Source organism: Odocoileus virginianus, chromosome 5, assembly GCF_023699985.2.
Source record: "Odocoileus virginianus isolate 20LAN1187 ecotype Illinois chromosome 5, Ovbor_1.2, whole genome shotgun sequence".
Taxonomy (NCBI): domain Eukaryota; kingdom Metazoa; phylum Chordata; class Mammalia; order Artiodactyla; family Cervidae; genus Odocoileus; species Odocoileus virginianus.
In genome coordinates this window covers 18792035-18805437 of record NC_069678.1, presented here as the reverse complement: position 1 = coordinate 18805437, position 13403 = coordinate 18792035, and positions in this window count along the sequence as shown.

The window sequence follows — 13403 nt, the reverse complement described above, 5'->3', positions numbered from 1 at the left end:
ACCCACTCATTAAATATTGGTGCTTGTTCATCCCTCTATCCTCAGCATACTTTTCTCTTTTCCAGTGATTTTCTAAATGGGAAGAGAGTGCCCCAGGGTGGGTATCAGAATGGGAAGGGGAAAGAGAGGAAGAAGTGTAATTTGAAAAGATTATTCAGCATTGTGATACAATTTTATCGTTGCAGTTTGACAGATAAATCCTGAAATTTGAGATAAAATTAAAGGAAGATGAAAATTTTTATATTTACATTTAAAGGAGTTGAAAATAGACTTTAAAAAGTTGGGAAACATGGTTTTGCACATTTGTCACTTCTAAACGATTTTATCCACACCCATAATTTCTACTAAACTAATACTCAAAGTGATTCCCCCATCCCCACCCCTGGGGATATTTGCCAGTGTCTGAAGATATTTCCGGTTGTTAAAACTGGGGAGAGTTCCTCCTTACATTTACTGGGAAGAAGCCAAGAATGCTGCTGAGTATCCTCCAATGGAAATAACAGCCTCCCATGACAAAGAATTTTCTGACCCTAAATGTCAATAGTGCTAAGGTTAAAAAACTCTATTCTACTCCCTATATGCTAATGACTCCCAAGTCTTTACCTCCAGCCAACACTTTTCTTCTGAATTCTAGAAAAGCATAGAATAATCAGCTAATTATTAGGCACTTTCACTTCAAAAATTTTTTCTTCCAAAGTGAGACTCATCTATTCCTTCCACACTTGCACTCTATGATCTGTTACCCAAGTCAAAACCCTTCAAGGTATCTTAGGCCACTACTCTCTATCATTCCTATCCAATCAATCATTAAATTTTCTTAAATTTCTTTCCCTACTGCCAATTATTAGCAGGATAAAGTTTTGAGCAAGTCACCTAATCTCCTTGTGCCTTGGTTTTCTGATTTGTAAAGTAGGGACTATAATAGTTCAACTATCTCACATATTTGATATGAGGATTAAACAAGTTAATTATTGCTTAGAAAGCTTAGGATGGTTCCTGCGCATAGTAAGTACTATGTAAGTGCTTGCTGTTGTTATTATTTATTTCATGACCTAATTATTCCTTGCCTAAAATATTGAAATAGAATCATAACTAGTCTTCCTTCCTCAGTCTTGCCCCATTCAAATCCACTTTCTATAGCTGTTTTCAAAAAGACATATCAAGTTATTCAAGACATATCAAGCCTGATATATAGCTATATCAAGCTATATATCAAGATCATCAAAAGACATTAAGAAGTGAGTGACCACAGACTAGGAGAAGATATTTGTAATAGGCATATCTAACAAAGGATTTGTATCAAGAGTACATGAAGAACTTCTACAAATCTGTAAGAAGACTGATTAAAATGTGAAGAACCCAGTTAAAATATGAACAAAAGATTTAAACAGGCACTTCACAGGAATTCCCTGGTGGTCCAGTGATTATGACCCTGTGCTTTCACTGCTAGGGGCCCTGGGTTCAGAGAACTAAGATCACGCAAGATGCATGGCCAAAAAAAATTTTTTTAATAAAAAAAAAAATAGGCACATCATGAAAGAGGATATCTAAATGGCCAAATAAGCACATGAAAAGATACTCAGCATTAGTTTATCAGGGAAATGCAAATTAAAAACACAATAAGTGATCACTATATGCTTATGAGGTTCAGGATACGCAGTCCCAAAATATGGTAGCTTGGTGTACTGAGTATTTTAAGCTGAAAGATTTTTTTTTTTTAATGGCAGAAACCAGAAGCTTCCTCTGACATCACCACCTCACCTTTCTTCCCTGAAAACAGGAGATAAATGTCCCAAGTAAAAGGTACCCTCCCTGTACCAGGAGGAAGGGAAACATTTATCAATGGAGATGGGAAATTTAGGGCCAAGAAGACTATACAGACAACCTTGTTTATTCTTTTCCGTTTACTACCCACAGATAGTTCAAACTCCACTGCCTCATCTATGTTTCACAAAGTCGTTGTTTCATTGTCTGAAAGGCATAGAAGTTTCCCGCTCTATTTAATTTTTTGAGTCTCATCTCTTAGTGGGGCTCCTATTCAAATATATGAATGTACAAAGTTAAATTTATTTTTCCCCTGTTAATGCGTCTTATGTCAATTTAGTAATTACACTAGCCAAAGAACTTCAAGGGGAAGAAGGGGAAATTTTGCCTCCCCTACAACATCTACCTGATTGGCTAAAATTAAAAAGATTGAAAATACCAAAATAAACTCAATTAAAACAAAAAAACCGAAAACCAAAATTGTCTAACAGATCGAGTCACTGCTTTGCTCAAAATCCTTCGATGACTTCCCATTGCCTTCAGGATGATGTTCAACCCTTCAAGATGACATCTAAGACCTTAAGGATGGCACAAAACTTCTGAGACTATACCTATTTTTACCAAAACTCTGCCTCTTTGTAATAATGTAGCATAGCAACAAGGAGCCATCTTGGACATAGATTACAAATACAACGCCTCATTAAATACACAATTTCAATATCCAAAAAGGTATATTATTTAAAAAATTTTAACTTAATTTTCTGATTTATTTATTTTATTTATTTTTGGCTGCTCTGGATCTTCATCACTGAGTGTAGGCTTACTCTGCTGTGTGTGAGCTTAGTCTAGTTGCAACAAGCAGGGGTTACTCTCTCGTTGTGGTACACAGATTTCTCATTATGGCAGCTTCCCTTGTTGGATAGCACAGACTCTAGGTCATGAGGGCTTCAGTCACTGCAGCACATGAGCTCAATAGTGGCACGCGGGCTTTGCTGCCCTGTGGCATGTGGAATCTTCCTAGACCAGGAATTGAACCCATGTCCCCTGCATTGGCGGGCAGATCCCTAACCAGTGGACCACCAGGAAAGTTCTTCACCAAGGTATACTATTGAAACATAGTTTTTCTCTCTCAGTTCAGTTCAGTCGCTCAGTCGTGTCTGACTCTTTGCGACCCCGTGAATCACAGGACACCAGGCCTCCCTGTCCATCACCAACTCCTGGAGTTTACTCAAACTCATGTCCATCGAGTCGGTGATGCCATCCAACCATCTCATCCTCTGTCGTCCCCTTCTCCTCCTGCCCCCAATCCCTCCCAGCATCAGGGTCTTTTCCAATGAGTCAACTCTTCACATCAGATGGCCAAAGTACTGGAGTTTCAGCTTCAGCATCAGTCCTTCCAGTGAACACCCAGGACTGATCTCCTTTAGGATGGACTGGGTGGATCTCCTTGCAGTCCAAGGGACTCTCAGTAGTCTTCTCCAACACCACAGTTCAAAACCATCAATTCTTTGGCGCTCAGCTTTCTTCACAGTCCAACTCTCACATCCATACATGACCACTGGAAAAACTATAGCCTTGTCTAGATGGACCTTTGTTGGCAATGTTATGTCTCTGCTTTTTAATATGCTACCTAGGTTGGTCGTAACTTTCCTTTCAAGGAGTAAGCATCTTTTAATTTCATGGCTGCAATCAACATCTGCAGTGATTTTGGAGGCCAGAAAAATAGAGTCTGACACTGTTTCCACTGTTTCCCCATCTATTTCCCATGAAATGATGGGACCAGATGCCATGATCTTAGTTTTCTGATTGTTAAGCTTTAAGCCAACTTTTTCACTCTCCTCTTTCACTCTCATCAAGGGGCTTTTTAGTTCCTCTTCACTTTCTACCATAAGGGTGGTGTCGTCTGCATATCTGAGGTTATTGACATTTCTCCCGGCAATCTTGATTCCAGCTTGTGTGTCTTCCAGTCCAGCATTTTTCTCTCTAGATTATATTCATTTTTACTAAATCCAGCCAAATTAAAGTTGACTTGTTCAAAGTAAGTCTTGTGTCAATAAATATGGCTCAATTATTCATATAAATGTAATTGCTTATATGAAAGTGAAGTCGCTCAGTCGTGTCCGACTCTTTGCGACCCCATGGACTGTAGCCTACCAGGCTCCTCAGTCAATGGGATTCTCCAGGCAAGAATACTGAAGTGGGTTGCCATTTCCTTCTCCAGGGGATCTTCCCAACCCAGGGATCGAACCCGTGTCTCCCACATTGTAGGCAGATGCTTTACCGTCTGAGCCACCAGGGAATCCCCAATTGCTTATATAGGCTCCTTTAGATTGGTTGCACTGGAACTTTTCATTAGGAATCTCAGATGGAACCTTTAAAGGGCCTCTCAAGGCTGGGAGAGCCATGCCAATGGCTTGTCTTCAGATTCTGCCTGTAATATCTGTAGATTGGGTCAATTTGTGTCTTTTTAAATTGGTTGCACTGGAACTTTTCATTAGGAATCTCAGATAGAACCTTTAAAGGGCCTCTCAAGGCTGGGAGAGCCATGCCAATGTCTTGTCTTCAGATTCTGCCTGCGATATCTGTTGATTGGGTCAACTTGTGTCTTTTCCAGGTCCCTAGACTACCTAGATTCCTGCACATACCAAGACTTAGTCTTTTCCCTTCACCTGATAAGTTTGCTCAGAACTCAAGAGTCTCCAATTTCTGGAGGAACCAGACAGAAAGAAAAGAAAAATATTATAATTTTACCCACAAGTATAAATTACCAAATTGTTGTAAATCATTAGTACATGAGGATAAGGGTTTTTCCATATCTGAAAAACAAAGATTAGTAGTTCATTTAATCCACTATAATTAATCTTTGTTCTAAGTTCAGCTTTTCCATTAGTTTCACTGACTGTGGCTGATAATTAAAGATAATAGTAACAGTGATAACTTTAAGATGTTTATGAAAGTTTTGTTAAGGCTTATATGATTTCTCCAGTGAAGTGGGTATCTTGACCACTGGAGATTAAAGAAATTATACTCCAAGTGGGAAACACATTTTCTGATCTTTTCCTTTTCATCATGAGAGCATAAGCCCTGCAGCTGGGAAAGCTTTAACCTATCAAACAGAAAATGAAGTTTGTCAGGGAGCTGGAAAAAGTCAAGCAGCTGTCTTGGATTTCCCATAGCCCTGATTTTTTTAATTTACTGCTGTTGTTTATTCATTTTAATTTCTCTGATTTAGGAGTAGACCATTTCCATGCTAAAAGGGCATCAGGGAGGGAGAAGTCTGACAATGATCTCTGCTTGAGATCAATCTTAACAATGTACAAAATTCTTTTCTCGAAGTACCCGTGCACAACATTTTTTATCAGTTTCATATTAGTGTGTCCCTTAGTTTTTCCACCCAAGAAACAACCAACCATAGGATAAAATTATCATTATTTTTTTCTCAACAGAAATATCTCGTCTTTATATCTTCTCTCACTGGCAATAGATGTCCTATTTGCTTTATCCACTGAGATGTTTCCCTTACCATTTCAGTAGCTTTACTTATGGATTATAATTTTTAACCCTCAGTCTCTAGTGAGAACCAAGAAGAAAGTAACTGTGAACTATTTGATATATTGGCATTCTCTGATTGTCAAACTTAATAATATATTCTATAGCTTCTAGCAACAAGCATTTTCCCAGCACACGATTTCTTTCCTCCAAGTGGCATAAGACATGTGTCTAATAGATGAAAGTATCTTTAGTTTCCCTTTGTAAGAAGACAAAAGTAGTTAAATTTAGATTTGTTTCATTTGTAAGCACTTGCTTTTCTTCAAGCCAGTTAAATAGAGCTCACTTACAAATTTAACTCAGCAATATTATCCAAAGACAAAGACACATACTGAGACATACATACATTCAGGCAGAGATCTCATTTTTCATTTTTTTGTATTTCCTGAATCAGGTATCACAATTAAACATCAGTTTATGAATAAGAGTCAGCATAGTCAAATTTATATATTTAGCTTTAAAAAACTTATTTTTCTTCCCTTCTTCCCCCCGCCCCAGCCCCTTCAGCTTGAAGTTCTACTATATAACTCAAGGCTAACACCCCAGGCAAAGTGAGCTATGCTGTACTTCAACAACACGATGAGAGTTAACTTCAAGTTTTCTCCTAAGAATATTTTTGTTCTCTCAGGGTCAGTGTTCTGGAAAAAAATTTTTTTTTTTTTATTAAACCAGCTTTCTCTAATTGCACATACAAAGAAGACCAGTTTTGGAATTTTCAAAGAGTTTCATCTCAACCAGTTTTCTCTGGAGTCTAAAGGATACTGTGACCATAAGGTGTTAAGTTACTGTTATCTAACTTATAGTTTTATAATGATAGGTTGACCAGTTGGCCAAAATTTTCCCTAGGGGGCCATTGGATGGAATCAAAAGTGCTTTCCATGTTGAGTCAAATTGAACACTTGCCAGCAAAACCAAAAGCAAACCAAATCCTTGCCAGCCAAACAGAAGCCACAAACATTAAAAAAAAAAAAAAAAAAAAAGCCGAAGGTTCACATTGGCTTCTAATCCCGTGCCTTAGTCCAAGTGGCACCTTACAAACGGGATCTTAAAATTTCCCAAATTGGGAAGAGATGTTCCCCAAATGGACAAGGTTGACGGGGCTCAGAGCACATGCCGACGGACTTACCAAAGTGCTGGCAAAGTGTCACGACATCCCAAGTGCTTTCTCCTTGCCCAAAATATTTTCTCCAAGTAGGCAGTCCAGACCAGTGCAGGCAGAAGGAGAGGGGAATGTCCTCATGGCAAAGGTGGCCTTGGCAGCTGCTAGAGCAGCCTCTCTTCTGCTTTCCATCTCAGTCCAGGAGCTCCAATTACCGTGACAGCAGTCCAGGTATGACTGTGGCATAGCCCTGTGGCGAGGGAGCCCTGGTGATCCAGCCTGCAGAGGAGTCTTCCAAACATCCATCCTGAAGAAGGCAGTCTGGAGAGAAACCAGAGCATCCACTCAAACTGAGGGGCCCCATGGGGCTGCCTGCCCACTAGTCGATCCTGGCGGAGCGCCCAAGATTCTGTTGCCAATATTCAGCTTCTGTTCACTTGTGCTGAATAGAAACAGGGAGACAGAGTTTTGGGTTAAGTAAAAAAAAATGGATTTAATTGCTTTGCCAGGCAAAGGAGGCCACAGGGGCTACTGCCCTCAAGACTGTGACCCACCCTGGAGAAGGTAGTAAGGAGTTTTATGGAGTTCAAGGAGCAGGGTGTGATCAACTTGTAGACAATTCTAGGATTGGCATCAGGGTGATATTTCAAGCATCATCAACCTTCTGGTTTCAACCGGTTTTGGGGTCTGCAGTTTTCATCTGGAGGCATTCTGCTTCCTGTAAAAATAACTTAGGAACGTGTGTCAGGGCTTTATCCATATCTTTGAGGGAACTGTGAGCTTGGTAATTCAGCTGTGTGGCAGCTATAGTCAAAATTGTTACCAGTTCCTTACCCCAAGAGCTAGCCTTTGTTTCTACATCTTCACATTTCCTAATCATGAACTCTTTTTTTTTCCATTTATTTGTATTAATCATGAACTCTTAAGTCAGCATTTTAGTTCAAAAGACAAGGACATAGGAGCTTGTACATGGTTTTACTATTACTATAATTCCCACCCCAATCCTATGCTCCACCACTACCACATTTCTTGCTGTTCCCCAAATTTGCCATATTTTTACCTATGCTGTTGTCTGTGAACAGAGTCATTTTGCCAACTCATACTTATTGCTTAAGACCAAACTCCTCCATCCTTGTCAAGACCAAATTCCTTCTCCATAAAGACTTCCGTAAGTTGCACATAGCTAAACTCTAGTTTGCAAGAGTCATCTAAATGTTGCTGACTCCAGCGGTGGCCCTGCCTCCACAAAAATCTCTCTCATTCTTAAATACGATGTGCCATATTTTGGGTCCCTTGACTTTGGAATAATGTTCTTGTTTTATTTTCTCCTTGGTTATCGAAAGAAAGCTGTTTGCTGCTCTCTACTGCCCTCTGTTGAAACAAAGTGGACAATGTGAGTTTCCTCTGCAGGACAAAAAGCCCAGTTTTCAAAGAAAACTAAGGATCTAAGCAGTTTAATATAAAAAGCAGCCAGTTACATGGGCTAGAGTAGTGAGAGTCAGGTTCAGGAGCAAGAAGAACCTGGGGGTGTTGTTTTCTAAGCCACATGCTCCGCTCTTCTGCTTGACTTCAGACAGTGAGATCAAAAACTTGCTTTCATTCATTCACACTCTGGCTTTAGACCCTTAGTAGTGAGGGCACAATTTGAAGTGGCAGTAGAAAGCTAGGAATTAGATCCCAACATCTAGGATCTGCTGAGACTGGCTGGGACCGGAGACCCTTTGCTAGAGTGCTGCAATGCTTGCAGGTAGAGCAACAAAATGCAAAGAAACTGTATGGGGCAAACTCTGGACAGAAGTTACAAAAAGAGACCCCAAAACCCAGCCGCCACTTTTGAAGAGCCAGGAGCACAAGCAGGGGCTCGAGAGCAAAAGCAGAGTACAGAGCATGCCCCCTGCACACAGCACCCACCTAAGGTGTGGGGAAACCACCAAGCTATGCCTCCTGCTGACCCCTGGAAACACCCCTACCCTGGCCCCATGTAAGGAACAGCCACCACCACCACCCGACCACCCCCTCCACTCCCCCGGAGCGAGCAAGCAAGGGAAAATGTTCCTGCTTCCCCCTGCTGCAGCAGAAGACCCAGTAAAGCCTGGCCTGAATTTTTTGTCTGGCCTCTAGTCAATTTCTACTGATTGGCGAAGGCCAAGAACCCTAGTGGTGATCACTGCTACTCAAATGGCTTAGAACCTACCCCTCAGGCCTCCTTTGTCCTTTAGTGGTATCAAGTGCATGGTCCCCAGCAAGGCTAAAGATTCAGGAGGGTAGGAACACTGTCTTAAGCCAAACATGCTAAGAATTGCTAGAAACTGCTCCTGGGTAGGGCTGAAGCTGCCCTGCTCAGTAGCAAATCGAAATTAGATAAGAACATTTGAAGAAGTATAAATGAGGTTCTAGGGCTTTCCTGGTGATTTGGTAGGTAAAGAATTGGCCTGCAATGCAGGAGACACAGGAGACATGGGTTCAACCTCCTGGGTTGGGAAGATTAGATAAGGAAATGGCAACTACTCCAGTATTCTTGCCTGGAAAATCCCACGGACAGAGGAGGTTCTAAATGAGGTTCTAAGTGATTCAAAATTATCATCTTGTCATTGGAAATAGGCCAGTGACAAAATGATAATTTTCATCTCATCAAGATGAGGCCCCAAGGCCTCAGTAAATAAAGGAAACCCTTCTATGGCTTCCAGGTAATTTCCTAAAGCACAGTTCTGCTTGAGGCCATGTCTCTAGTTCTAACTCATACCTCTCCTTCCAGATATCCAACGGATTCTGACCACTCCACCACTGTGTCCCACAGGCATCTCAAACTCAGAATATCCACACTCAAACTTATATCTCCTTACTCCATTCCGGCTAAAATTCTTCTCATCTTATTTTCTACCTCAAGAAATAGCACCTCCCAAGCCAGAAATCTAGATATCATTGGGTTTCCTTACTCTCTTTCATAATCCACATCTAATTTTTCCAGTTCTTTTTGCTAAATATCCAAACCCCGCTACCATTAACCCTTACCTTGGTCCCAAGTCATCTCCATCTGCCACCACGACTACTGCAAGAGCCTAACTGATCTTTGTGCTCCCAGGCTTATTCCTTTCAGCCTGTTTACAAGCCACAACCAGAGTAATGTTCAGACACACCAGAAATCAAAGAAATGCAAATTAAAATAATAAGACCGCATTTCTTGTCTACTACTTGCCTAGAATGTGATTAAATGGATTCTCATAGATTTCTGAATGAAGTGTAAACTAAAACAATTGTTCTGGAAAAAAATGTGGAAATGCTATTAAAAATTGAGCAATATGCATGTCTACGCCATCATAATTTCACTTCTGGGAAAATGGCCTTTGGGAAAATGCCAAAATATATTTTAAACTGCCATTCTTTGCAGCACTATTGAAAATAATTAAAATCAGAAAGCCTGTGAGATGACAAATGTGTTAATTAACTAAAATGAGAAAATCCTTTCACTATATATATATAAAACAAGCCACCACAATGCGCACTTTAAATTTCTTATAATTTTTTTGTATTACCTATGTCAATAAAGCTGAAATTTAAAAAAAAAAATTAGAAGCAATCTAAAAATGTCCAAAATCTGACTTTATGTAAATCGCTAGGAGAAAAGTGTATGTTTCAGTTAGGTGAAGTAAGTACCAGAAAACTCTCAGATGGCTAAAACAACAAGTGATATTTTGTTATGTCATATATCAAGTTGTCTGAAGACAGGGTGGTTCCAGGGCTAGTTAAATGATGACTCAATAATGTCACCAGTCCCCCAGATGTTTCTCTTTACTATCATTAGCAGTTTAGCCACTTCCCTTATGGAGGCAAGATGGATGCAGCAACTCGCAGAATCACATCCTTAAACATCACCATGTTCAAAGACTGACAGAGAATTTATTGCTGTTTGTGCTCCAGAATTGCCCCCTTACCCCCACAATGAGATTGCCCTTGAGGATTCATTGTCTAGAGCTGTATCACACATTCAGTTCTAAATAAATCACTAGCAAGGGAATTGGTTCTCAAAGCGTGAATAGCAGTATTAGCATCATATGGTTAGTCACTCAGTTGTGTCTGATTCTGCAGCCCCATGGACTGTAGCCTGCCAGTCTCCTCTGTCCATGGAATTTTCCAGGCAATAATACTGGAGTGGGTTGCCATTTCCTACTCTGGGGATTAGCATCATAATCTACTAGAAATGCAAATTCTGGAGCCCCATAAGAATCAGAAAATCTGAGAGTGGGGCTCACTAATTTGTGTTTTAACTAGACCTCCAGATGACTCTGATAGAGCTCAAATATGAGAACCACTGACTTAGACTAACCAGAAACCACCTCCTGGGGCTAGGAAAATGTCTAGTCTTCTCTCAAGTTCATGGTCACCATGTGAAAGTTGCTCAATCATGTCCAACTCCACCACCCCATGGACTGTATGTAGCCTGCCAGGCTCCTCTGTCCATGGATTTTCCAGGCAAGAATACCAGAGTGGGTAGCCATTCTCTTCTCCAGGGGATCTTCCCAACCCAGGGATCAAACCCAGATCTCCTACATTGCAGGCAGAGTCTTACCACCCTACCACCTTACCACCTTACCCTATCTGAACCAGATCATGTTCTAGCAGCAAGGAAGAAAGGGAGAAGTAACTTTGGACCAGGCAATATCTGTAAGAGATAATCATGTTCTAATGATGTCTTTTAAGGTCTTTTAAGTCTTAAGTCATTTAAGGATACAAAGAGTGACACGGTCTCTTCCTTTCCACACATTCCTCAAAAATAAATATTTTTTAGTAAGTTTTCTTCAGTTAAAAAATGTGAGGGAATTCCCTGCTGGTCCAGTGGTTAGGGCTCTACACTTTCATTGCCAGGGCCCGCGTTTGATCCCTGGTCAGGGAACTAAGATCACACAAGTCTCATGGCATGGCCAAAAAAAAAAAAAAAAACAAGTGAAAATACTGAGTGATATGTGCATTTGCAGCCTATGCATATGTGGAATTGTTGTAAATAATTGTTGCAGAATAATTATGTAATGTAATATGTGAACAATAGGAATAAAGTAAGCAAAATACAAATACATAAGGGTAGATGTGTGTTTACATGAATATGGGTGTATAGGGAAAGTTCTAGAAGGACTACAAACTTCTCAGGACTACAAACTTCACTCCCATCTCAGGAGGGGGGTAAAACCAGGGAAGAGATGTACCACTGTCACTTTTACTTTATTTACGTCTTGTGGGGTCCTTCCCCAAGGCCACAGGTGTGAGGGCCTTGTAACAAGGCCACAGAAGCAGAGCCCAGAACCAGGTCATCTCTGAAACTCACTGAGCCCCGTTGTAACTCACTGCTGCTGAAAGGCCCCCTGATCGTCACCAGCCAGCTTCTCACCCCAAATTAGGCAAAAATTCCACCCTGGTAGTTACCCAATAGTGCCATAACCAACTACATTATGCTTCCAGCAGGAATTTTCTTTGTCTTCAGGCTATAAAGATTGGCTACTAACCCACAGACAGTGTTGGCTCTCCCTGACCTGTTAGGAGGTGTCAGTTTGCTGTGCTCCCAGTGCCCACGTTAACTCTGCTCTTTGTTCTTAAAACCTCACTCCTGTCTGCCATATTCTATGTCTGGAAATTCTTTTCCAAGCTGCATTCAGACTGCCTCGACAGTTCTTAATTATTTCACTTATTTATAGAAAGAATATATTATAGATCACGTGTGTAGTTTCAAACAAGTAATTGTTTAAAATGTCAACACAAAATATAGGCAAGAGGAGAAAGGACTGAAGTTCTAGGAATGATTCTGAGCTCTGCTCACATTTCCACTGATGAAAAGATGGCACTAAAGAAAAACCATTTCAAAACGAAGCATTTTTGTTTTGTTTTTGTTTTTTTGTGTGTCAGTTTCATTCTTCTAGTAAGTTTGACTGGCTTGCATGGAAGAGAAAGCATGAGTTCAGCTTTTATAATTAACTGTTAAATCTTAGCACTATTAATTTGATAGCTCTACTAGAAAATTCCCTGGACTCCCAAAAAATAGCCTTATGGCCTTCATCAGAATTTTTAAAAGACAAAGTTTATTACTTTGGATACCAGAAAAGCTTTATCGAAAGTGCAAGCTCTTATCCAACTCATCCAAACAAATCTGGGCAAGGAACACAAAACTGAAAGAAAAAACAAATACTGAGGTTGAGGAACATAGAGAACCAAGAAGCAGTTTATTTAGGGCAGAAGCCAAAGTTACAGACTCAGAGAATAGGGTGGGTGTCTTCGCAAGTGAGGGATGCCCGAAGATTTTTTGATCCCACTTTTATGCTGCTTTTAGCCCTTTGAATGGGTGAGGGTCTTTTTGATTAAGGGTGGAATATTCATTGAGGGGAAGGTTGAAGTATGGTCTGGATTGCACCAAGTTTCTTCAGTTCCTGATCCTGAGCACTTGTCTCCTGAAGCTACCACAAACACACTCTAAGAATTTGTTGGTCAGCTGCTAAGTCATGTCCAACTCTTTGCTATTCCATGGACTGCAGCATGCCAAGCTTCCCTGTCCTTCACTGTCTCCTGGAGTTTGCTCAAACCATTGAGTTAGTGATACCATCCAACCAGCTCATCCTCTGTTGCCCGCTTCTTCTCCTGCCCTAACCTTTCCCCATATCAGGGTTTTGTGTTTTTTTTTTCCCCAATAAATCAGCTCTTTGCATCAGGTGGCCAAAGAATTAGAGCTTCAGCTTCAGCATCAGTCCTTCCATTGGTTCAGGGCCACCCATGGAGGCTCACACAAGGTCATCAGCAACCTGTGTGCTCTTGTTGCTCATGCTCCTCAGTTTTCATGGTGAGAGTTTCTTCCTCAGATGCTGCCAAGTTTCTGTCCTTCCTCCCTGTGTCATGACCTCATTAAGTGCAAAACGAGGAAGTGTCTTTGCCTTCTCCTTAATGCCTATGTGTGAGAAGGCTATCCTTAGGCTTGGCCCTCTATTTCTTGCATCACTTTCTGCAAGGCTTAGAA